Here is a 27,914-nt window from a genome sequence, read left to right on the forward strand (position 1 = left end):
TATCACTGTGTTCCTGAGGACAGACACAATCAATAGCTATAAGTGTGCTTACTTTCTGCATCTTCTTGGCCACAGCTCTGCTTACAGATGCTCCTTACTCATCGCTTTCTTTTTTTAAACATCTTTATTGTAGTACAATTGCTTTACAATGGTGTGTTAGTTTCTGCTTTATAACAAAGTGAATCATCTATACATATAAATATATCCCCATATCTCCTCCCTCTTGCGTCTCCGTCCCACCCTCCCTATCCCACCCCTCTAGGTGGTCACAAAGCACCAAACTGATCACTCTGTGCTATGTGGCTACTTCCCACAGGCTATCTATTTTACATTTGGTATAAGTCCATGCCACTGTCTCACTTCATCCCAGCTTATCCTTCCCCCTCCCCATGTCCTTAACTCCATTCTCTATGTCTGCGTCTTTATTCCTCTCCTGCCCCTAGGTTCTTCAGGACCTTTTTTTTTTTTTTCTAGATTCCATATATATGTGTTAGCAAACGGTATTTGTCTTTCTATTTCGGACTTACTTCACTCTGTATGACAGCCTCTAGGTCCATCCACCTCACTACAAATAACTCAATTTCATTTCTTCATATGGCTGAGTAATATTCCATTGTATATATGTGCCACATCTTCTTTATCCATTCATCTGTCGATCGACACTTAGGTTCCTTCCATATCCTGGCTATTGTAAACAGACGTGCAATGAACATTGGGGTGCATGTGTCTTTTTGAATTATGGTTTTTTCAGGGTATATGCCCAGGAGTGGGAATGCTGGGTCCTAGGGTAGTTCTACTTTTAGTTTTTTAAGGAACCCTCCATATTGTTCTCCATAGTGGCTATATCAATTTACATTCCCACCAACAGTGCAAGAGGGTTCCCTTTTCTCCACACCCTCTCCAGCATTTATTGTTTGTAGATTTTTTGATGATGTCCATTCTAACCGGTGTGAGGTGATACCTCATTGTAGTTTTGATTTGCATTTCTCTAATGATTAGTGATGTTGAGCATCCTTTCATGTGCTTCTTGGCCATCTGTATGTCTTCTGTGGAGAAATGTCTATTTAGGTCTCCTGCCCATTTTTGGATTGGGTTGTTTGTTTTTTTGATATTGAGCAGCATGAGCTGCTTGCAAATTTTGGAGATTAATCCTTTGTCAGTTGATTCATTGGCAAATATTTTCTCCCATTCTGAGGGTCGTCTTTTGATCCTGTTTATGGTTTCCTTTGCTGTGCAAAAGCTTTTAAGTTTCATTAGTTCCCATTTGTTTATTTTTGTTTTTATTTCCATTTCTCTAGGAGGTGGGTCAAAAAGGATCTCGCTATGATTTATGTCATGGAGTGTTCCACATCTGTTTTCCTCTAAGAGTTTTATAGTGTCTGGGCTTATATTTAGGTCTTTAATCCATTTTGAGTTTATTTTTGTGTATGGTGTTAGGGAGTGCTCTAATTTCATTCTTTTACATGTAGCTGTCCGGTTTTCCCAGCACCACTTTTTGAAGAGGCTGTCTTATCTCCATTGTATATTCTTGCCTCCTTTATCAAAAATAAGGTGACCATATGTGCATGGGTTTATCTCTGGACTTTCTATCCTGTTCCATTGATCTATATATCTGTTTTTGTGCCAGTACCATACTGAGTTGATTACTGTAGCTTTGTAGTATAGTCTGAAGCCCAGGAGCCTGATTCTTCCAGCTTCATTTTTCTTTCTCAAGATTCCTTTGGCTATTCAGGGTCTTTCGTGTTTCAATACAAATTGTGAAATTTTTTGTTCTAGTTCTGTGAAAAATGCCATTGGTAGTTTGATAGGCATTGCATTGAATCTGTAGATTGCTTTGGGTAGCATAGTCATTTTCACAACGTTGATTCTTCCAATCCAAGAACAAGGTATATCTCTCCATCTGTTTGTGTCATCTTTCATTTCTTTCATCAGTGTGTTATAGTTTTCTACATACAGGTCTTTTGTCTCCTTAGGTAGGTTTATTTCTAGGTATTTTTTTCTCTTTGCTGCAGTGGTAAATGGGAGTGTTTCCTTAATTTCTCTTTCAGATTTTTCATCATTAGTGTATAGGAATGCAAGAAATTTCTGTGCATTAATTTTGTATCCTTTACCAAATTCATTGATTAGCTCTAGTAGTTTTCTGGTAGCATCTTTAGGATTCTCTGTGTATAGTATCATGTCATCGGCAAACAGTGACAGCTTTATTTCTTCTTTTCTGATTTTGATTCCTCTTATTTCTTTTTCTAATCTGACTGCTTCAGCTAAAACTTCCAAAACTATGTTGAATAACAGTGGTGAGAGTGGACACCTTTGTCTTGTTCCTGATCTTAGTGGAAATGCTTTCAGTTTTTCACCAGTGAGAATGATGTTGGCAGTGGGTTTGTCATATGTGGCCTTTATTATGTTGAGGTAAGTTCTCTCTGTGCCTACTTTCTGCAGGGTTTTTATCATAAACGGGTGTTGAATTTTGTCGAAAGATTTTTCTGCATCTATTGAGATGATCATATGGTTTTTCTCCCTCAATTTGTTAATATGGTGTATCACGTTGATTGATTTTTGTATATTAAAGAATCCTTGCATTCCTGGGATAAACCCCACTTGATCACGGTGTATGATCCTTTTAATGTGCCGTTTGATTCCGTTTGCTTGTATTTTGTTGAGGATTTTTGCATCTATATTCATCAGTGATATTGGCCTGTGTTTTCTTTCTTTGTGACATCTTTGTCTGGTTTTGGTATCAGGGTGATGGCCTCATAGAATGAGTTTGGGAGTGTTCCTCCCTCTGCTATATTTTGGAAGAGTTTGAGAAGGATAGGTGTTAGCTCTTCTCTAAATGTTTGATAGAATTCGCCTGTGAAACCATCTGGTCCCAGGCCTTTGTTTCTTGGGAGATTTTTAATCACAGCCTCATTTTCAGTGCTTGTGATTGGTCCGTTTACAGTTTCTCTTTCTTCCTCGGTCAGTCTCGGAAGGTTATGCTTTTCTAAGAATTTGTCCATTTCTTCCAGGTTGTCCATTGTATTGGCATAGAGCTGCTTGTAGTCATCTCTCATGATCCTTTGTATTTCTGCAGTATCAGTTGTTACTTCCCCTTTTTCATTTCTAATTCTATTGATTTGAGTCTTCTCCCTTTTTTCCTTGATGAGTCTGGCTAATGGTTTATCAATTTTGATTATCTTCTCAAAGAACCAGCTTTTTGTTTTATTGATCTTTGCTATGATTTCCTTCATTTCTTTTTCATTTATTTCTGATCTAATTTTTATGACTTCTTTTCTTCTGCTAACTTTGGGGGTTTTTTGTACTTCTTTCTCCAATTGCTTTAGGTGTATAGTTAGGTTGTTTATTTGAGATGTTTCTTGTTTCTTGAGGTAGGACTGTATTGCTATAAACTTCCCTCTTAGAACTGCTTTTGCTGCATCCCATACGTTTTGGGTCGTCGTGTTTTCATTGTCATTTGCTTCTAGGTATTTTTTGATTTCCTCTTTGATTTCTTCAGTGATCTCTTGGTTATTTAGTAGTGTATTGTTTAGCCTCCATGTGTTTGTATTTTTTACAGATTTTTTCTTGTAATTGATGTCTAGTCTCATAGCATTGTGGTAGGAAAAGATACTTGATACAGTTTTAAGTTTCTTAAATTTACCAAGGCTTGATTTTTGACCCAAGATATGATCTAACCTGGAGAATGTTCCATGAGCCCTTGAAAAGAAAGTGTATTCTGTTGTTTTTGGATGGAATGTCCTATAAATATCAGTTAAGTCCATCTCGTTTAATGTTTCATTTAAAGCTTGTGTTTCCTTATTTAACTCATAGCTTCTAAACCCACAGAGTCATTCCTTTCCTTAATCCAAAACCCAGTGACACTACAGGTCTAAGTCTGAAGGGTCTTCTTCATTATTCTCCTCTTCCATCAATAAGGTCAATAATATGTTTTTCTCAAAAAAGCCAAAGAGCCAATAAGACCTGACTGGTTTATTTTTACACAGAAATCCTAGGATAAACCTCAAAAGTTACAAAGTCTTTTATGATGCATGACCTAAAAGAATATGAAGCAGGTCAAGAACCATGGACCAAAGAGGAACAGTGAAGCTACAATCACTTATAGAGCACTCAGCACAGAGATCTTGTTTCCTAAAGTTCAGAACACACTAAGTTGATGTTAGGTGATTCACATATAAGCAATTTTGCTTTAATTATTTTGTGTTTAGAACCTACAGCTTAGTAATAAATGGTATCTATTATTAGTACCATTATGATTATGTTCCTTTGTCTTCTCAAAGGTAATTCTTTAAGAAAACTACTAATGCTTTGATGCCAAAAAGTTTCAATTGCATGTCAATACTCAAACAGTGGATGCCCAGAGAGCCATAGAGGGGCAAATGTTGAAGCCATGTCTAAATTCAGCAGGAAAAAACAATGCCTTCATCAATTAGAGATAAATACCATAGGTTTGGGTAGCAGGTCTGTTATGCATTTGCACCCCTCCTGTCCACTCTTGGTACTAGACAGACTTTAAGGTTCTCTAGCAGAGGAACTGTGCATACACATATGTACATGCAAGTGTGTGCTGGTGTGTTTTACACTTCTGTATTATCAATCCTTGGTGCATAGAATCTACTTTGTAAATATTAGTTAAATGGAATGCACTGATGTAGAAGCACTAAAATGTAGCTGAATAGACACTGGAAAAAATGCAGGAGGTCTATGTTCTGCAAACCAGCTGGTGAAAGCAAGTATATAACCTCAGACAAATCACTGAACTATCCCAGGGCAGTTTTTATAAAAAGTTAGGCAGGATAATTTCTAAGTCCTTTTGCAGCTCCAAAATGTATCATTTTGTTGTCCCCTCTTTTTTATTTGGAGAAGACAGTTATGACCTATGTTATCAATATATGTCAATACACCCATACTTCAAAAAAAATGGGATCAAGAATAAGCTCTGAAAACGTCTGAGGTTTAAAATAGTTGAAAGTTATGAAAGCATCAGATAAAATGGACTGTGATAAGGTCAGAAGGCCGCAGAATTTTTTAAAATCAGAGTCTGAACGTTGGTTTGCTTTTTGAGAGCTGAGCCTCTAAAATCTGATTCTCCTCATTCTGTGACATTTGTCAATGACCACTACTGACCACCTGCTTGATGATGTCTGAGCTAGAGGTTTATGCTGGTGATCAGAGAGGGAGGGAAGGGGCAGCTGTCAGAAATGTGACTACAGAAAGGAAAGCATAACATAGAAGAGGAAAAAAAAGGTAAACATTCTAGTTCTCAGATGATATATGACACAGATATGAGTATTTTACAGAGAAGTCATAAATATGTACAGAATTACTAAGCATGCAATCCAGTGAAATGCAATCTAATAAATGTCTTATCAAAGCAAAAAGACACAAAACCTCATAATAATAAAATTTTTCATCCATTCTGAATACCTAGGCTCGAATCCAAAATAATACTTAATGGCCCATAAAAAAAGTGTACACAGACAACTGTTCCATGATATTCATACAGCTAGAAGTGTGAAAAGTGAAAGCATTTATGGTGACTCTTCATATGTCAATCTCCTAATTTCTCAAAAAAGAACATTCAGGAAAGCACTAACTGAAAAACAGAATGAAGAGAAAGAGAAAGAGAACAAATTATAATAGAATTAATTTTATAGTAGATATGATTTTCCACATATAAATAAACACAATATAATGCTCTCCTGTCTTAAAATTCCGAATACTCTATTCCTCAGTGAGGATCTCCTGAAATTTTGACATCAGCCCTCACCATGAAAATACAGTTGCCCCATTTCATAACTGTGAAATTTAGATGTTTGAAGTGTCCAATTTGGGGTGGTAGGTGTCTACTTATTAATTAGGCAATTCTAAGATGAATATCCCTCAAGTTATTTGATTAGAAAGCTTACAGATTGTTTTAAAAACTATCCAAAATAGGCCAAGTATTGACTACTTGGGAAGCTAATGCTGAGATTCCTTAAACAGTGTTCCAGCTACCATATTCATCCCGAAATGTAAGAAGTCTTCATTGCTCAAGAGGTGAATAATCCCAGACCAGAGTAGACCAACTAAATCAGATGTAATATTTTTCAACTGGCGTTTCTGAACCTGATCAGGACCCTGTGGGGCCCTCCTCGGCACCAAAGCATTTCTGTGTCCCCCATTTCTTGTTTGTAGGAAGTAGGCTTCATTCAGCCTCCCTGACCTTCCCTAAGTTCCAAAGGGCAGCTTCAAACAGTTGGTAATCAGGGAAAAGAGGGAGTACAGAAATATGGAAGGAACAGTCAAGAAATAATAGTGCAGCCTTGGGGCAGGGTCCTGGTTCCTCCTTAAGGAATATAAATAACAATATCTTTGAGTTCTTCTGCAGAACTAAGGCTCCCACCCAGGTGGAGGATGGAAACTTCTGGCTAAGCACAAGATTCTTGGGGCACCGCCCTGTTACCTCACCACCAACCAGTCAGAAGAAAGTCACATACCCTGGAGCCCTCACTCCAAATTTTGCCTATAAAAACTTTTCCCCAAAAAACATCAGAGAGTTCAGGGTTTGTTTTTTTTTTAGCACGACCCACTTGTTCTCCCTGCTTGGCCCTGCAATAAAACTTTCTCGGCTCCAAACTCCAACATTTCCATTCGTTTGGCCTCACTGTGCACCAGGCACATGAACTTGTGTTTGGTAACATTTCCTTCATTCCCTTTGCTGTTACAGACAATGTCAGGCCAACTCTGGCTTACCTTAGTCCCTCCACTGCCTCTTCCAAGCGGCCACCTTTCACGCACACACACACCATTCTGGGTTGGGAGCTTTTCTTCAGTACCACCTTGACATGCTTTGCAAACCTCTATCATTGCCACCTGTATTTCATTTGCTTTCTATCCCCAGCACCTGGAAAGTACCTCAAACTTGGTAAAAACATAGAAAGAACAAAAATCCTAATCCATGTTGACTGAATGAATGAAGTCTTTGAGTGTAGTATGTCAAAATATTTTGCAGAACAGCAGTGCTCTTTTCATTGAATGCATGAATTAGAAATTAGAATTTATTTGCTTTCAGTGTAGAATTGCATAAGGTCACGATATCAAATTAAGAATTAATTCTCTCTCTCTCCCCTTGTATGTTTTATTTTTTCACTCACATTACTCACTAGCTTTTCAATAAGCACAGAATTAGGACTCAGAGACACTCAAAGTGAAGCCTGGCTTGCCCCATGACTAACCATAGGAGCCACATAATAAATGGATTTCCTCCTCATCTGTAAAATGAGAGAACTGGAACAACTGATCCAAGTGGAAGGTCTCCTTCTGGCTCTGTATTTCTACAGTCCTCTACAGTTACCTGACATATGATATTTATTCAAGAAACTACATTAATTTGAACTGCAGTAATTTGGAATTGGTCAGAATATCGACTGAGATAAACCTGTGGTATTGGGGTTTTTTTCATTTGTTCGTTTACTCTCTTAAGAAGAAAAGACTAGCTAAACAAATTAACCACATAATGAAAAAGGTTGAGGGCACCTCTACTCTGCTAAGAATGCAAACTGGTCTTTAAGTGCTTCAGAAGTATCTATTTACTTACAAATGATGTAATTGCAATATGTGCAGGGCTGACACTGTTCAGACTAGTATTTTGATGAGCTAATTAGAGATCATCCTTATCTATTAATTAAAACAACACTAGGCAGTATCTGAGTTGTTATAATAGTTGCAGTTATTGTATGTCCTTAAAAGGGTTTCAATCTAAAGCAAGTATTTGCCAATTTAATTAGTTTTCCTTTTAATTCATTCAAATTAGGGATGTTTGACTATGTTTATGTTATATGAAATTATTTTGGAAAAAAGCAGCTATATTAAAATAAATTACAAGAATTTTGATAGAATGTCCATTAGATCCAAATTTCAGGATTGTAATAAGAAGAGCATTATATCGGCAATCCTTATTTCCCAGAGTATAAGGATAGCTCAACAAAATCGGCACTTGTCATGATTTAAGTCTGTCTACAAAAATCCATTCATAGTAGTATTTTGTTGAATTGAAGAATTATTTATGAAATGAGTGAAAAAAAGCATTTCAACTCAATAATCATGTACTGAGGGCTAACATGCTGGGTCCTGTGATTGCATAACATATGGGAAATACACAGATAATTAATTGTTTGGAACTTACAATTAGGCAGTTACAGAAGCAAACATAATATAAAGTACAATAATTGAACTGCCATAAGAGATATATGGAAAAAAAAGCTCTATGAGCTTCAGAGTTAGGAAAGATTATACCTCTCTGCCAGAAAATAGGAAGAGAAGCCAGTTTTTATTGCCACATGCCAAGGTGTTTTACAGTTTACCATGCACTTTTTTCTTAATACGAACATTGACCCTTCAAATAATATATTAGTGTTTGATTAAAAGGAGGGACAGTAATAGCTTGCTAACAATAGGAGGCAGGAATAAGAAATAGGCATAAAGAATCAGGAAAGACCCCTGCTTTGCCATTTGTCAGAAAACACCAAGTCTGTATACCTGGCTAGAAATATTTCCAACTGCCATTGGTTTGAATTTAGGCATAATTTCTTCTAATTAGATTGGATTTCTTCTAAATGGGAATTTACTGTGTACTCTCGATTTTCACTGCTTAAAGGAATTAAGCCTCTTTCCTGAGCTTAGTCCCAATCACTACTCTTGTTCTTTTGAGTAGTTTATGTTTTTTTCCAAATAATATTCATTAGGCAACTCAATTATAGGGAATGGTTCAGTTCCTTGGTTATTCTTGGTCGATACCTGAGTGAAAGTGGTGTATCCTTTTCTTGCTGCTGTATAACACTAGTCATTTATTTGGTAACAGACTAGCCTATTGATTGGTGAAGGCTTGTAAAATTAATGACCGAGAAAGCCACTTAGCCTCATGGTGTTCAATGAAATCCCCAGAGTTCTTTGAACCTTGTCTGCAAATTATTGTCCTTATGTCACTTGCTTTTACATACATGCAACAGTTTCTCATTTAAACCTTGGAAATCGGTTTTATATAAAGGTTTTTCTTCATCTCTATGATTGGCTAGTCCTTCGTGACATCTTCAGAAAGATTTATATTGAGGAAGCAGTCAGTAGCCTAAGAGGTATGAAGAAATTGTTTCATGAATCAAACCATGTGTGTCAGTGGGAACATCTTCATGCTGTTCCTTTTCATTATATTATAGAGTCAATGATTTACAATGTAATTCCCCCCTTTCTCTGGAAGTAGAACAGACTAAGTTGATATTCTCTGACAAACAGTTGTTTGCAACATTTGTTTAAAGATAACTGTCTACTATGGTTCTAACATCTTGAAGAGTCAAGCTTCCTTCCCCCTAATTCCTACATTTGGTTCATAATAAATCTGGTTTCAAATAGTAAGGATATGTTGGTTTCTGGAAAAGAGTGCAGTGAGAACTATAAAATGTTTTAAAGATAGTGTTTATAGGCATTTTGTGGAACCAAGAAGTATTCAAGTCTTAGCAGAAAAAAAATTGCAGTTAAGGAGACAAACTAATGTACAGATTATAGTGCCTTGTGTAATTTTTTAAAAGAAAGAGATCCATACAAACAATAAGGTACACTTCCTTTAAGAAATAAGACTTGGGCTTCCCTGGTGGCGCAGTGGTTGAGAGTCTGCCTGCCAATGCAGGGGACACGGGCTCGTGCCCCGGTCTGGGAAGATCCCACATGCCGCGGAGCGGCTGGGCCCGTGAGCCATGGCCGCTGAGCCTGCGCGTCCGGAGCCTGTGCTCCGCAACGGGAGAGGCCACAACAGTAAGAGGCCCACGTAATGCAAAAAAAAAAAAAAGAAATAAGACTTGAGGTGGGCTTTTAAAAAAAAATGAGTAGCTTTTGCATTGACATGGAGAAGTAAGGGATGTCATGCTAGGCAAGGAGAAGAGAAAAAATAACAAAAGTGTGGAGTGGGCATGATCTAGATATGAAATGATGACTAACTATCGTTAGTAATATATCCTCTCAACATCTACGAGATCAAAATTATTACTTTTGTTGCTTAAATTGTCTTCAGTTTTTTTGTTTGTTTGTTTTTTTGTCTGCTTGACGTATCATTTTCTGATAGAGGACGCTAAAATTCTCCCATTCTGATAGCTTATTGTCAATTTGTCCTTGTAACTCTGTCAGTTTTTGCTTTACATATTTTGAAGCTATCCCATTAGGTGCACAAGTCTGTCAGTGTCATACCTTTCTGATGGATTTTTCCTTTTTTTTATTAGATTGAGTTACTTTTTATTTATAGTGAGTTTTTTCCATAAATTCAATGTTTTCTCATACAAATAATGCTATAATTAATGTTTATATTAATATTTTTAATAATAGACAAAATATTTCTTGTGATTAATATTTGCATGATATATCTTTTTCTACTTATCTTCAAACTTTCTGGGTAGATTAGTTGCAAGTGAGATCCTTAGAAGCAGAATATAGTTGGATCATTTTATATCAAATCATATTACCTTTTAATTCATATTCATCTATTATGATTATTGATATATTTGGACTTAATTCTGTTATCTGATTTGTTACTTCATGTTTGCTTCCTTACTTCTCCTTTCCTGATTTCTGTTTGGTTAATAAAGTTGTTATAATTTTTTTTTCTTAACGTGTTTGGGATCTATAGACTACCTCTTCCCTTTCGTGTTGCCTTTAATTTTTAACATATGCAGATATACTTCCTCTAGTAAAGTGTCTAAAGTTATTCAGTATTTCTCTATTCATTCAAACATAGGACCCAAGCTTAAATTACTCACTTATTGTTGGATCTTTTCAATTTTTATCTAGAATATTAATTTTACCCTCCTGTAACCAAAAAAACCCTAGTTATTCTTATTTTTCACAGATAGTAGAGCTTAAGGTCAATTTTTAATCTCCGTTATTTCTACATCCCATGATTTCAATCTGGATTTACTTTTCTTCTTGCTTAAGCACATCTTTAGTGGTGCTTTCAGTAGAGGTTTCTATGGGACAAATGTTCTCATGTTATGTGTAAAAATATCCTTATTTTGGCCTTCTGAATATTAATTAGTTTTGGTATATTCAAATACAAATTCTAGTTTGACAGTGTTTTCACTTAGCACTGTATTATATTGTCCCTCTTTTCTGGTATCCAGTGTTGTTAAGAAATCATCTGACAATTTAATGGCCACAGACCTAATTTTACACCCAGGCAACTGCAAGCTTGTGTGTAAGCATCTTTTGATTTAAAATAGGAATGATCTAGTCAGCCCTGAAAAAGGTGTTAGTAAAATGAGAGAAGAGTATACTGGATCCTCCCTCTCATGAGATAGTGAAGGGCATGTTCCCATCAGTTCTTGTTTTCACCCATCAAAAATGAGAAGTACAGAATCAGAGATAACTTCATTTAAAGTACATTTTGCATTATTCCCAATGAAAATATTCCATATTCTCCCTATGGCTCTTAAGCATTATTTAAAGAATGTTGCTGTTAAGCAAACACCAAATTCTTGAAGATAAAATAGACTTCATCAGACTAATAAAATAGAACATGTTGATATATTTAAAGTTAATGTACAGTAATTTAGTACTTACTGAAGACATATTTGAAACCAAACTTATCAGAACAGTAGATATGTTGAAACACCCTGGACACCAAATAGATTTTTTGGTGTGTCTTTGAGGAGTATCTATGCTGCAATATTAATTATGGAAAACCACCAAATGAAACTATAATGACAATGATACTATTAGAGTGCCACAAGATTATTTTCAGATTTTATTTCATAACTGAATCATACTTTATTATTACTCTAAGATATTTATATTGCATAATTGTGCATAAAATCCTCCACTAGACAATTCAGTAAAGAATGAACAAATTAGAAGGCAATAATGAAGCCATCCCCAAATTCCAGATGGATACAAAGCTAATTTGATCTTCAGGGTCCTGCAATCTGTTCTTTTTATTTATTTTTAAGCATTACACATTTACATACCTTCAAATCAAAAAACCAAAAAGCAGATGCGTTTATAATGGAATACTTCATTCATGATGGGAAAAGTACAAAAAGCATAACTTATTTTGTAATGGTTTAGTGGAATCTGGTTGAATATTCAAGGCATCAAAAATTCCAAATAACAGAAATAACCAGGCAATGGGAAAAGAGAAAAAGTAGTAAGATTGTAGTAAATCCTCTAATATAGTGGCCATATAATTGGTATGTTTTTTTTTTAAGTAAGTTCTAGTTTTATTATATTTTTTCCTTATTTGGTAAGTTTGAATTAAGATGTTGAAACTTTTTAAGCTGGTATAGTGGGTTGAATAGTGTCCCCCAAAATTCATATCCACCTAGAACTTCAGGATGTGACTTTATTTTGAAATAAGGTCTTCGCAGATGTAATAAATCAAGGTAAGGATTTAGATAAGATAATAGTGGATTAAGGTGTACCCTAAATCCAATAACTGGTATCCTCATAAGAAGAGGAGAGGACACAGAGAGACATACAGAGACACAGAGAAGATGGCTATGTGAAGTTATCGGCAGAAATTGGAGTGATGCAGCTTCAAGTCAAGAAATGCTAAGAATTGCCATGCTAAGAAGTACCAGGGGAACCACCAGAAGCTAGGAAAAATTATTGCCTAGAGGCATCAGAAGATGGCCAGGTTGCTACCTTGATTTCAGACTGAGAGAAAAAAAAAAATTCTATTCTTTTAATCCACATAATTTGTGGCAATTTATTAAGATGGCCCTAGGAAACTAATGCAGCTGGTAAAATTTACTCAATGTAAATTTTGAAATCTTTTGAAAGCTTAAACTTTTGACTTTGGAAATCTTTACATATCCATGAGAAAAAGAAGCACATGGAAGATGGAAGATATGAAACTTTTTTCTGCACTGAGAAAATATAAATCAAATTGGACCCTTAAGAAAAGTCCATTAAAAAATGTACACATGGTTCTCATTCCTAAACTACTCAAAATGTGTTTATGTACTTTTTTTTTTTTTTTTTTTTCTGCCATACGCGGGCCTCTGCTGTGGCCTCTCCCGTTGCAGAACACAGGCTCCAGATGCGCAGGCTCAGCGACCATGGCTCACGGGCCCAGCTGCTCCGCGGCATGTGGGATCTTCCCAGACCGGGGGGCACGAACCCGCATCCCCTGCATCGGCAGGCAGACGCTCAACCACTGCACCACCAGGGAAGCCCTATGTACTATATTGACTAAAGCATTCATTCAAAAGTTACAAAAAAAAGTTATGAGGAAGAAATGTTGTCCAAAGGTATTTCAGAAAGAATAAATGGAAATTTATAATCTGAAAGTAACATCTTTACTGCTTCCTTGTTGATCTAAATATTTCATCTTATTTCACAGGGTATTAGTTTCAAGTTTGAAAATTAAGATAATCAGTATCTAACAATCAATACCTGATCTTTATCCCTGCTTTAAAAACTGTCATGTGTCTATGAGAAGCCAGAAGACTGTGAAGGTGGAGAGGGAAGAATACAGAATCATTATGTTTAATTTTACCCTGCAAATTTAAGAGTCAGCAAACTTGTTTTCTTTTTTCAAAATCTAAATTTTATTTAATCTTTTATTAGGTCAAAAAACTTTGCTATTCTGTATGCTTCATTCATTCTTTGGATGTGTTTTGTTAGTCAATTTGCAATACCATGTAGCACTGAATTCAGGTGTATGCTTACATGCAATAGCATATAATATATGATTTTTTTCTTTGATCACTCCCTAATACCATTGCATTTTGATTACTGTTCTTAGATAACAAGGCAACAATTTTCGTTCTTTTTTTCTAGCTGAGTAGAGTATGTGAGTAGAGTAAGACCAAGGCTGAAAACTGAAAACCTATCAAGCCTGTTCATTTTAAGGAGCTCAGGCCACTGAAAAAGTAAATCTTGCTTTTCGGATTAGTTTCAGGCAACCAACTTTTCTCTGAATTCTACAGTTTTCTCCTCTACTTCCAAAGGTACTTTCAAACTTCCTTCAGATTACCCAAAAGAAATTCATTGCCAACATGGCAACAATCAATCAGCCAAATAACATTTTCTAGGGTCATTTCAGAGATTTTACATTAATATTTCTAAACTATTATATCCTGCTTTCATCATGTGCCTTGCTACCAAAAACTTTGCATGTCTTCTAATGCCTCATGAAAGAAAGTCTAAACTCCATTCACCCTGGCAAAGACAGCCTTTACAACCTGGCTCAGAAAATGCTTTTCCAATTTCCTCTTCTAGGATTGCACATTCAAGCCCTATTCTCCATGATGTTGGGCCTATCCATTCACTGTTTCTGAAATACACTATGTGTATCCCTGTTTCACCTCCAACGCAACAGAAATGTGTGTCACTCTTTTCATACATCCATTCCCCTACCTTTAATCCTTACACTTCCTTTGAACTAACAGCTCTTAATACTTGGCCTGATAATTTGTCATTTAATCACATAGGGCTCACAAAAATTTGAAAACACTATTTTTTATTACTAATTAATTTTCACAATAGAAATTTTCACTGCCTGCTCTATGTTTGACCATCACTCCATGCTTGAGCAACTGGGCAACTGAAATCTGAATCAAAGACAGTGAGATGAGGTATGGCTCAAAGATTGGGTAAAGGATGAGGATGAGGGTCTAAGTCAAGGTGGAGCTCAGAAATAGACTGTCAAAATGAATGCCAGGTATTTTCTTGCAAACATCCTTACTTACATTTTGAACTGACTAGGTCAAACACCATCCACGACAAACAAGCTAATGGCCATGTGAATACTATACTGTTTTGACTACATATTATTTTATGTATCTTCTGTTATTTCTTAATTTGTGTCATATATTATTACTGAAATCCAATGGTTAACATGGATATCAACTTGAACATAAATTACTTGATGAAAGGCCCCTTTCTCTGACTCTTCTCATACTTTTCAATATAGTACCACCTGTGATCATAAAAACATTTGCTATTTCTTATTAAAATGCTATTATTAGATATTTAGAGTTTAGGAAAGTGGGTACAAATCCAAAAGAAAACAGTGTACTTCCAACGGTTAATATACAAGAATGAAACTTAAATGTCAAAGATGAATCCTTTAGAAGGCAACAGGCAATTCAAAGGGATTGAAGACTTAAATTTGAGATATGAAACCATAAAACTCCTAGAAGAAAACATTGCTCCAACGTTAAGCACACGTTCCTTAACATTGGTCTTGGCCATTATTTTTTCCATTTGACACCGACACCAAAAGCAAAGGCAACAAAAGCAAAAATAAGCAAGTGGGATTACATCAAACTAAAAAGCTTCTGTATAACAAAGGAAACCATCAACAAAAGGGAAAGGCAATCTAAGGAATGAGAGAAAATATTTGCAAATCTTATATCTGATAAGAGTTCAATATCCAAAATTTATAAATGTATGAAGTATACAACTCAATAGCAAAAAAAAATGAAAAACAAAAGCAATCCAGTTAAAGACTGGGCAGTGAAACTGAATAGCAGGTTTTCCAAAGAAGACATACAAATGGCCAACAGGTTCATGAAAAGGTGCCAGACATCATTAATCATCAAGAGGATGCAAATCACAACGTTAATGATATATCATCTCACACCTGTTAAAATGACTATTATCAGAGAAACAAGGGATTACGAGTGTACGCCAGGGTGTGGAGAAAAGGGAACCCTTGTGCACTGGTGGTGGGAATGTAAACTGTTACAACCATTATTGGAAACAGTATGGAGGTTCCTCAAAAAATTAAAAACAGATGTCCCACATGATCCAGCAATCCCACTTCGGGGTATACATCCAAAGGAACTATAATCAGAATCTCTTAGAGGTATATCTGCAGTCCTATGTGTGTTGCAGCATTATTTACAATAGCCAAGATATGGAAACAACCTAAGTATTAGTCAATGGATAATGAATAAAGAAAAAATGTTATCTATCTATCTATATCTATCTATCGATACACACACACACACACACACACACACACACACACACGATGAAATATTCAGCCATGAGAAGGAATTCCTGCTGCTTGCAACAACTTGGATGGACCCTGAGGGCATTATGAAATAAGCCAGAGAGAGAACAACGAATACTGCATGGTAGCACTTACATGTGGAACCTAGAAAAAAAAGACAAACTCATAAAAACAAAGGGTAGAGAAGTGGTTATCAGGGGCCAGGGGTGGGGAAAATAGGGAGAAATAGGTCAAAGGGTGCAAACTTTCAGCTATAAGATGAATAAGGTCTGAGTATCTAATGTATAACATGGTGACTACAGTTGATAATGTTGTATTATATAATTGAAATTTTCTAAGCGAGTAGAACTGAAATGTTCTTACAAAAAAAAAACAGAAGAAAAAGATAAACGTGAGGTGCTGAATGTGTTAATTAACTAGATGGAAGGAATCCTTTCACAATATATATGTATATCAAATCATTGCAACGTACAAATTGAACATCTTACAATTTTGTCAATTATACCTCAATAAAGCTGAATAGAATTCTTAAAAAGGCAATAGGTACAGGAACAAAGAGTTGAACATTCTCAGAAGGAAGATAAATATAATTCTCCATAAAGTGATAGCAATACTTTGGTGCTGTCACCAACTTTTACAGTGAAGTGACATAAGTGAAATATTATGGAGATACACGAAGAATAAAAAAAAAAGTATTAACTTTGCAGAACTGACTGCAGTATATTTTCTAATGTGGATAGTTCCTAGCAAAATCAATAATTTAAATTTACCAACACTTGTCCTAATTTGTAAATGTACTTGGCAGTTAAATGTAAATCTCATTTTTTTCCTATAAAAGATATTCCTGCTGTTTGTAAAGTCTGTTTTATAATTTTTAAAAATTTTACTCTGAGTTTTCAAGGCTTTGCATTAGCAGTAATATTTTTGTTAATTCATCACATAATCCCTGTAATATTTTAAAAATCCACCACTAATCAAAATTGCCTTAAGACAAGAAAAAGCGGCTTTTGGATTTACAGTTAGAATTTAAGATAGAGGTGGGCCAACTATGGTCCAGGAGCCAAATCTGGCCCATTGCCTGTTTCTGTATGGGCCACAAGCTAGGAACGGTTTTTGCATTTTTAAGGAATTGAAAAAAAAATCAAAGAAAAATAATATTTCACGATATATTAACATTATATGTAATTCAAATTTCAGTGTCCATAAAAAAGTTTTATTGGAACACAGCTCATTCGTTTATGTATTGTCTATAGCTACTTTTGTGCTATGGGGTACTTGCGGCAGAGGGTGTATGGCTCACAAGCCTAAACTATTTAGCATCTGGTCCTTCATAGAAAAAGTTTGCCTATCTCTGATTTCTGAAAAGGAAAAACAAAATAATTCGGCTTTATCAAATAGGTTGTGAGTTTCAAATTACTTCTTCTATGTGCAATTAGATGAGAACATTCTATGGTCCAGTTATATATATCCCCAGAACAACTAAGCACATACTCAGCTTATAATTCATAACTTCAATAACATTATTTTAAGAGCAATTTTTTCACAACATTTAATGTTTTTATTTTAATACAAACCAATACAAAAGATCCAATATACTAGTTGTGACCTGCAACGCAAGTAACAACCCCACTGGTCACGAGAAACTTACTGGTCTGTATAAAATCTCTAACAGGTACAAAGTTATGCTATCTAAAGCAAGCAAAATGAAATAACCCATTGTGGGAATCAGAATGATTTTCTAAATAAATGTTAAGGAAAAAACTTATTCAGAGCTACTAAGGACATCCTAAGCAATATTTTTGTTTTCATTTTTTTTCTACTTTGCTATTAGAGACTATCTAAGCATTGTTTCTTCTAGATATTGAGAAAAGTACATAATTTCTGATAAGTATGCTACTAGCATTAGTGTTCTTTTAATGAGTACAAGATGTAGATGTGCTAAGTGCATCTTAAATGCACGGAATATGAAATTCTTCTGCATGAATGTGAAAAGGAGATGTTCTAAATAAACACTGCGACTGTTAAACCATTTATGATTATACTATCAAACATATATACACTTTTCTATTCTCTTTCCAGTTGCTTAAGCAAATGACCAGAAATAGAGAAATGCCCGTATTTATTTATAGGTCACTTAATTTATTGGTTTGCATGTCAAACCAAAGCAATCATAAAATCCCTTTAAAAAGTTGACACATTTGGGAATCAAATAATTTTATACAAAATAGAGATATATCCAAAAATAGGGATGTTTTGCACTGTATCTCACACTATATGTGCAGTTGGGTTCTTTTCCGGTCCGAAGTATAGATTTGTAGGTGGCCTTAATCAAACTGCTTATTCTTTCTTCATCTGTTGCGTATTCATTAAGCAAATATTCTTTTAGCATCTACAATGGAGTAGGTACTATGTGGGGTGTTACACAGAAAAGAAAAAAAGAGAGAGATGAATCAGAAATAATTCTGCTCTCAAGAAATCATAAACATGTAAGAGTATTAATCATATGCCCAAATAACTGTAAGGTAGAAAATGATGAGTATACCTGAGAGAGGTACAGATAAGACACTTTGGAAGGTCAGAGGGAGAAGCTATTACTTCCAGCTGGGAAGATCCAGGAGGGATTTATTGATGACTGCATTTGAGCTGTACCTTAAAGGATGGTTAAGAAGGGTAAATCAACTTGACTGGCAAGGGCATTCCACAAGCTAACAGGGTGCGTAAATGACAGGTGAGAATGTAGCGAATACGTGGGTGAAGAGGAAATTAGTATTTGCTTGCCCAGTTATAGCTAAGTCAAGAGATGCAGCTTGAGGTCAGAACATGAAGGCAGTGCAGTCTGGAAGGAAGCCTTGGATACAGACAGCTCTAGGTTAGAATCCTGGCCCAAGACACTGACTATCTGGGTAAACTAGGACAATTTTAGTCTTGACAGAAAGTCTAAAAAAATGCTTACCTGACTTGCAGGGTCACTGTAAAGACAAGAAATATATATGCATATTTTCTAACACAACGTCCGGCACATTATAGATGCTGAATAAGTGGTAGCTATTATTGTGTCCGTATTATATTGAAAAATAGGCTAAGAATTTCAGACAGTTGGGTAAGATTTATTGTACCAACTATGGGAAAATACCACAAGGTCGTCACTATCCAGAATGAGGAACTATTTTGAAAATAAGACAGTCAGAGAGCTAACTAGTGCTTTTTAACTGGGACTGCCCATTACAATCATCTTGTGACCTTTGTAAACAGTGGCATGACTGGGCCTCACCCAAGACCGATGAAATCAGAATCTCTATGCCTACGGCCTAGGGCATGGTATTTTTTTAAAGTGCCCCAGGGTCTCTAAAGCAAAGACAGAGCTGAAAACTACTGTTGCTTTAGATGGAAGTTGTTACAATTAATATGAGAAATACAGCAAAATACATTTTATTATTATAATCTGAGTCATTTTTACTTTACTACATATCAGTTTTCAGATCGTCTTTCTCTGTTTCTGTGCCATACTCTTTTGCTTGTACCTATCCAGTACCTAACACAGGACCTGACACGATAAAGACCAAGTAGATATTTGCTGAATGAAGGTAGGTTTGACTGATATTATTCCCATTCCCCACAGATCAAAGTGGCAACCTGAAGAACAATATAAGATGGGTACTATGTAGCAATATTTAAGATATTTACCCTTTAATCCTTGTTTTCTTTTGCAAAAGCTGTCATTTATTAAAAGTTAATATTTACATTATGTTCATAATAATGAGTAAAACAGCTACATCTAAAAACTAAGATCATAGCCAAAATATGCAAGGGCAAATTCAAAATTGGCAACATAATCTTTAGATTTATTACCAACAATATCACAGTGATGTTGTCAACAACTTTTTTTAAAAAAATCTGCATTCCAGGGGCTTCCCTGGTGGCGCAGTGGTTGAGAGTCCGCCTGCCGACGCAGGGAACACGGGTTCGTGCCCCGGTCCAGGAAGATCCCACATGCCGCGGAGCGGCTGGGCCCGTGAGCCACGGCCGCTGAGCCTGCGCGTCCGGAGCCTGTGCTCCGCAACGGGAGAGGCCACAACAGTGAGAGGCCCGCGTACCGCAAAAAACAAAACAAAACAAAACAAAACAAAACTGCATTCCACATTGTATTTTACCTAGATCCTATACATAGAAATATTTAAAAAAAAATTTTTATCATGTTCATTACAATAGTCCTACCATATTATTTTGTGAAGCAACTGATAGAGTTATGCTGTTAAATTTGCTAATAATCCTAAGAAATACTTTTGTTCATATTAAGTATGAATAAAAGAATATTGAGCTATGCTGAGGAATGAGTACTAAGGGAATACCTGTGGTTTCTTAGTAATTGAAGGGAATTTAGAGGTGGTCTGGGAGACTATTTCACCAAAATCAGGAAATTCCTCTCCTCCTGAAATGTACTGTGAAGGAAAAATCGACTTGCTTCTTGTCAAATTAACTGAAACACTTATTGAAACATCAAAGCTCACTTTCAACATGGAGGCCCAGATCTTGGGGCTCTCTCCTGATATCTTAGTGGGTTGATAGCACTTCTAAGGACCAAACTGATTCAAAAATAAAACAAACAGATGGCAAATTCTACAGTCAGCAGAAGTAATGTGGGTATTAAAATGCTACCAGCAGGCTCCCTAATGGCTCTTATTTTGACAGGTGTCTACTCAGGTGCTTACTGTTTTCTAAGCAATGCTTTCTCTATTCCTGTGTACAAGCGGCCCTCACCTTTTTATGAGTATCTATGCCATCGCAGTATTTACTATACATAAGACAATCACAACCACTAAACTGTCTCTAATCCTTTCCCCTTGTGGTTACATAAATTATTTGTTTACCCTGAGAGTACATGAAATTTTCATAGGCACAATCTAGGATTGCATCTATCCAGCTTTCCTCTGAAATAAATCTTCTGCAAATATTCAAACTCATGTATACCTCAATGTAACCACACTGTAAGCCCTGTCTGCTGCTTTCACATGAACAATACAGGCCGGGTAACAGGTCCATCTCACAGCCAAGAGAATGCTATGATCAAATTCGAATTCTCTCTGGTTTGGTTCACTTAATAGCCTTCTCATGGAGGAGGTCAAAGATATTCTGTAAATGGGATCTCAGGGAATTCACTGCAGTCATATCTTCTTAAACTATCATATGCAAATGTTTCATTCATGCAACAAATTTTTGATGTAGGGACTATTTTAAGAATACTGTGATGAACAAAAGTGAAGTCACTGCACTGCAGGAAATTGTGTTCTAGAGAACAATAAATAAATAGAAAGGAAGTCAGATATATGCTATGAAGAAAACGAATGCACATTGAAGGGAGACAGGAGAAGAAGAGAGAAGTTGAGAATGATTTCCGGAATTTTTGTCTATAAGCCAAAACTGATAGAGTTTCCATTTCATGGGAAAGGCTTGAGAAGAGCAGGTTTGTGAGAGAAATTCAGAGTTCTGCTTTAGAGACATTTATTTTGAGAAATCTACTGGACAAGCAAGTGGAAAGGTTGAGTAGGCAATTAGATACACTCCTCAGAAGTTCAGAGAGAAAGTCAGGGATGGGGTATCTAATTTGCCTGTAATCAGTATACAGACAACATTTAAAACTAGAGAGCTAGTGGAGATCTCCTAGTGAGCTGATGTGGACATCAAGGATTTCTTCAGAAATGGAGGTAATCTCACATGGCTGGAAGGGAACATTTCATAATTCACAGAACACCCAACACAATATAGCCTTATAGAAGTCAGTAAAATGTAGGAATTACATTGATGTAATAGGTTGATGTTGGCTTTTCTCTTTATTTTGTGGTAATTCCTACCAAAATGCTATTACTTCATCAGTCACTTCACTCATTTTATGAGACATATTAAAGTTATTCAAGTATGTGATTAATATGCATACTATAGTTTTTCTTTTGTATTATTGTTTTCAGATTATAAAGGTATAATAGGCATGTTCTTCATACTAATATATACTGAATAAATTATTCTGATAATTACACTTTCTAGGCTAACATTCACTTGTGATATGACTCTAGGCAAGTCACTCCTATTTTTGTCTTGATCTAAAGTAATTTATTTTGGTTTTAGTTTCTATGAAAAATGTTTCTATTTAGCAAAGTTATAAACACTGCAATAGCTGTTACTACACCCAAACTCTTGTTTAAAAGTCCTGCTTAACATGGAGGTGATTTTTAAATAGTTTATATAGATACAGGTAAATTAAACAACTTCTTAGTATACATAGAAAACCTAAAATACATACATATATACCTGAATATGGGATCTTTCAAATTTACACATTTTATTGTGATATTGTAATAGAATTTTTCTACTTTATCTTTCCAGAAGTTAGAATAGCATATTTTGGGGAAAAACTATAAAATATTAGAAAGAGAATAGGACTGAGAGCCCCACCTATGCCACCGTTGATATATCGAAAAATCACTTAACCTCTTAAGATATAACTTTTCCTTATTTATAAAATACAAATATAAGAATAAATGGTTGCTAATGTTTCTTCTGACTCTAACATTTAAGAATGCTATGATTCAGCATGAGTACTTATTTGTGTGTGTGGTTTTAGTGCAGATCTGTAAGGAACTATCATTTTATTCCAGGAAAATTTTCATTGACCACATTTTATGCAAACTATATAGCAGAAACACGGTCAGGAGTAGGCTCTAATATTATCATGTAAAAGAAACATAAATATATACTTTCCAGCACTGTGTCAATAACTAATCAGACAGTCCAGAATAATTTTTGGCATGTGTGCTTTTATCGCAACCATAGTGCTCCATTAATGTGTTTTTTTTTCTTGTTGAATAGTCTTGATTCCTTTAAACAAATTTTAATTAGTCACTTTATGCATATAATTTTCATATTTTCATAATTATACCTAATTATGTACCTAGCAAAAGTTATGTAATCAAATACTTGTCATATGCAATTATATAAAAGCTATAAACATTGGGAAAAACTCACAGATGATATAGTAACATCAAGACATGTTCTTTTTGCTTCCAGTCATCCATATATTTAGTACTGACTTTAATGATTTTCATTTTTAATTTAAATAACCAGATATCAAAGAGGAGATTTTATTCTTAAGGGGAAAATTAACAGTAATTTCCCATAGGCATGGTATATTATTAAAATACAACACAAGTTGAACATTCTAAGAAAAATTACATGTTATATACGAATTTTTTTCAGGTGTATTGAGAGAAAATACAATTTCTTCTTTGCTTTTACCCTTAATACTCTTGATTTTTAATACGTTAATCTCACTTTTAGTCATACACGTTCTTGTTTTATCTGTACCTTTAATTGCCTGTATTTGAATACAGAGCCATAGAACCAGATCAAAGAAAATAAAATAAATGGAAAGGCTGTCTAGGACACAACCACCTGATTTTACACACTGAGAAAATGAGGTCCTGGGAGACTGAATAACTTCACATGGTCACAAAGGTAGTTAGCAGCAGGGCTTAGCCTGACCTAAGAACCCTTGCCTGCCAGTTCAGGGCTTTTTCCTTCTACACCAAGAGGATATTCTATTTAGCACCTAAATTACTGTATTTAAATGATCTGTTTTTCTTTTTACATCCTTAACTTGAATGTGAAATGTGTGAAGACAGAGATTAGGTCCTCACCATTGTGTTCCTTGGAAGCCTAAAAGAGTACCTGGAACATAATCACAATTGCTCAAGATAGAGTTCTCTGAAAGCATTTTTTTTTTCAACTTTTGACCTTTAAAAACAAAAAAATTTGCCTCCTCACCTATCATAGTGGGTACACAATAAATGTTGGCTTAATGACAACTGGTTGAATACCTTATTGTAAAAGAAACATTAAATATTTGAAACATGTATTTTATTTGGCTTTATAAAATATAAAAATCTGTTATGTGCGTATGTACCAAAACCTCACACTGAATGGCAAGTACAGGTTGTTAGCAAGAAGCAACAGAGTATTACAAATTCTCTGGCACTTCCATGGCAGAACTGTTTAAATGATGAACTTTCATTATATCAAAATTATCCTAACTCAAACCCTAGTGAAATAGAAACAAAAGAATAGCTTATAGGTGGAATATTAACACCACAATATATATTCTTATTAGTGGCAGCCTCAACGTTTTCTTTTTGAAAGAACCCTATTTAAAACCACATGTGTATTAGCACTTGGATATTAAGCAAACGCTTCTGGGTTTCTCTTCTGGAGGCTCCACCAGGTAGATCTGCTTTTATTTTGCTTCTATTTAGAAATTTACAAAAAGTTAATAATTGATGTCAAATCAATGACAAGTTTGAAGCACTTTACAACATTTTGCCCTAGAATTTGCAAATGATAAATAAGGCATTACTCAGGGCATTATAGAGAGTAAACAGAGGGGGAATAAACTAAGATTCTATTGACTCTCACATTACATAGGTCCCTAGTAAGGGATATAGCTTTGGCAGGGGAAACTCAGAGTACTTTGACTCCTCTATCTTCCACAAGGTAGGTAGCTAATATTTTGGTCAAGATCAAAATATAAAATAGATCCCATGATTAAGTTCAAGCCTCATGTCATTAGTGGGAACACGTAGCAAGTATCAATGAACAAAATAAATAAAATACTCTGAACATGCAATATGCATCTGCTACATCTTATGAAGTCAATATTTTTTGATGTGGAAATGTGTATTTACATTTCAAAAGAATAGCTCCAATTCTCATTCTCTCCACATTTCTGCCACATACCAATCTCTCACTGCTAGAGACCGAGCCAAGGTGCTACCAAAAATGTCTTTTAACACAGCAGGAAAAATTGCATGATGTCAAATATTTTGCTGTTTTATATTTGAAGGTTTTTAAATACTTAACAAATACACTCCTTAAGGATAGGGTCTGCTCAACACATTGAAGATACTATTTATGATAATGATGCAATTATAAAAAAAAATGTCATTCAGAGGCAACCACCAGGCAGACTGCACTATTCTAGGTTCTATGCACTCAGGCAAAGAGTCAGACACAGTCCCTACCCTTAAAGAGCTTTACTCTGAGCATCAGAGAAACAAAATGGTACATAAAATACATATAATGCTTTGAGGCATTAAAAAGCTAAATAAAAGATGGGTATGATGAGCACATAGGAGTTTTAAAATGCTTGGGAAAAAAAAAAAACTTCCTGGAGGAGATGAAATATTTTGGACCTTGAATAAGGGACAAAATATAGATTCAGAAGTTGCAAGCTCAAATGACTACAAAGATCAGCTGAATATGGCTGAGTAGGAAGGTAGATGCAGTGTTGCCCACGTTTTTCAAGAGAATCTGGAATTCCAATTTGACATGTAACAAATCCTGACTTTTTAAATGGTGTCAATGAACTCAATTGAAAAAATTAAATGCTGTGTAGGCCAATGAAACACTATATTCTTACGGACTGCCTGTCTTTATTTTCTTGTGGTATCCTCAAATATTGGAGCAGAGATGAGAAGGCAAGAGGCACTGCATGAGCTAACGAGCTGTGATGATACCAGATATAGTTTAATTTAAAAGAACCATCAGAAGACCAGCAAAGGAGGTAAGCAGTAGAGGAGATAAATTGGGTTTAGACTGGGGATGATTTTTGGATGTGAACAAAAGCACTTACATTGATTCTGAAGGCAGATTAGAGAAACAGTGCTATAGGGACAGAGGTATGGTAGTGGCAACAACAAACTGGCACGTGCCAACTACCTCTACAAGGATTAAATCATGAGCTGCTGCAGCTGCTGACTGTGGAGAGCAGAAATGAGGTCCTCTGTGCTCTGGGAAAAACTGGCAGAACAGGTCTTCAGATTGTTAGATATTTTCAGGATTTGATTTTATGAGCCCAATTCTCGTATCTCCTCATATCTAGAGAAGCACTAAAATCCTTCATGGTGGCGCCTGCTCCTCGCGACTAGCCGAAACCTTCTGCAAAAAAATATGTGCTTGATTGTATGTACCCTTCCTTCACCGAAATCACATATATACTGACATTCCCCCCTACCTCTTTGGAGCAGTTTCTCAGAGCTATCTGAGATGCTGTCTTCCGGGCTGCAGTCCTCATTTTGCCTCAAATAAAACTTAACTCGCAACTCTCAAGTTGTGCATTTTTTTTAAGTCGACAATAGTTTAAAATACATCATCTTGAATAAAGTCAAACTTCTCTCAGTATTGACATTAATCCTTTTGCCAAGTTTAATTGCTGAGTATAATCCATGGCATTTTAGAAACTTTAGAAGTGGTAGGAGCCAAATACCACCCAGAGGCCTCAAAGAAAGGTTGTTATGTTGGCTTTTTTTGTTTTTTTTTTTTACTTATATTACCAGTAATTCCAGTTAAAGGTATTTAAAACTTTGACTAGGATTTCTCACAGCAGTATCCCAGGGTGCCACCCAGTTTGGACAGTCAACTAGGCCACGTTTCAGCTGAGAATTTTTTTAAAACGTCATAATATGAATACTTGGTGCCTCCTATAAACTGACAATCCAGTTTGTTAGAAATACGTTATGTAAATTAGGAAATTAGCCACAAACTACGTCTGATGCTAGTCGTTACTATCTTGTTCACTTCAGATGTGCAAAAATGCAATAATGCTGTAAAATCTACCAAGGGATGTTTTGTTACTGCTATTAATGGACAATGTCTTATTGTAATGTTAAATTTACTGCAAAACCTGGGAATTTACAATGGCATACATTATCCTACACAATCTAATATAATTCAATTTCCTTTGTCCTATGAGAAAAACAAAGGCAAAGTATATTGTCAGCATATTCACTTGAGCTCAAACTTTTCCTGTTCATTAAATATTCAGCCAAATTCAGTATCACCCCAAGAGCTGTGAACCAATTTCATATTCTTCAATGGAAAATTGAAGAGATTTCAGTCTTCATAATATTGGTGAACATTCTAAGCTTTAGCCACGCTTTTCTGCTCAATCTGATTTTAGCATCTCTCCTCTGTTCATTGATTGTTCATTGATCGTTCCTACTGTTACGCCACACATTGATGCCAAACTCCCACTCCAGAGGCAGCAAGTATAGCAGAAGCCATTATTGTGACTGTGTACTGTAGTTCATTTTTTTTTCCTTTGCTGCACACTTGTTTATGCTTTTCTTTGTAAGTCCCTTTGTCCATCAGTGTCTCTACCTATATTCAACAACTAGGTCATAAGTGTTTCTGTTCGGAACACCCTCACCAATGCCCTAATGTGTCTGTACTGGACTAAAAACCCAATTTGTAAAAAGTGCAAGGAAAACCAGATCACACACTTGATGCATCATGAACTGAAGACAGAAGCTGTTAACTGGCTCACATATTAATAAGACTATTTCAAAATATGCTTTACAAACAGGGTTTTTTTCTTTGTTTGTTTTGCTTTCCTTTGCTGGTTTTATTTATTTGGTTTTGTTCGCTTCTTTGTTTAGGCAGCCAAAGTACGTTTGTAAAACTCATTGGTAGAAAACACAGAGCCAAAGCAGGAAGTGTCCAGCAGAGCTGATCCTCCTTTACTGAAGAAAGTCTTACAAACATTAAGAAACCATCATTCGATAATTTGTATTCTCTGATTTAAACTATCATTCTGCTTTATAAAAATAATTTATTCAACATTAAGTTTTTCTGACAAAAGTTCATATGGAGTTTGAAACAACTACCAAACTTGGATGTTATGTGTTTTAAAATGTCTAAAATATATAGAAAACTCAAATCATTGCATCTTCCTCCGACTTCAGGGGAAAACAAACTCATCTCCCTTAGTAGAAGAAAGATATACAAATGTTCACTAGAGAAATTTCCAAACAACACTCTGGCAAGCCTATAATATCTGTATTCCTCTAGTTAAATATATTATACAATAGAAATAGAAAACTAGGACTCTGTC

At 35.5% G+C, this 27,914-nt stretch overlaps 1 protein-coding gene across 1 annotated transcript in view; it reads right to left on the minus strand.

Moving 5' to 3' along the window:
- Positions 1-27,914, minus strand: part of CTNNA3 (catenin alpha 3) — a 1,597,197-nt gene that overhangs the window by 851,289 nt on the left and 717,994 nt on the right. The gene's annotated exons all lie outside the window — the stretch shown is intronic.

Source organism: Phocoena sinus, chromosome 16 (assembly GCF_008692025.1).
Source record: "Phocoena sinus isolate mPhoSin1 chromosome 16, mPhoSin1.pri, whole genome shotgun sequence".
Taxonomy (NCBI): Eukaryota; Metazoa; Chordata; class Mammalia; order Artiodactyla; family Phocoenidae; genus Phocoena; species Phocoena sinus.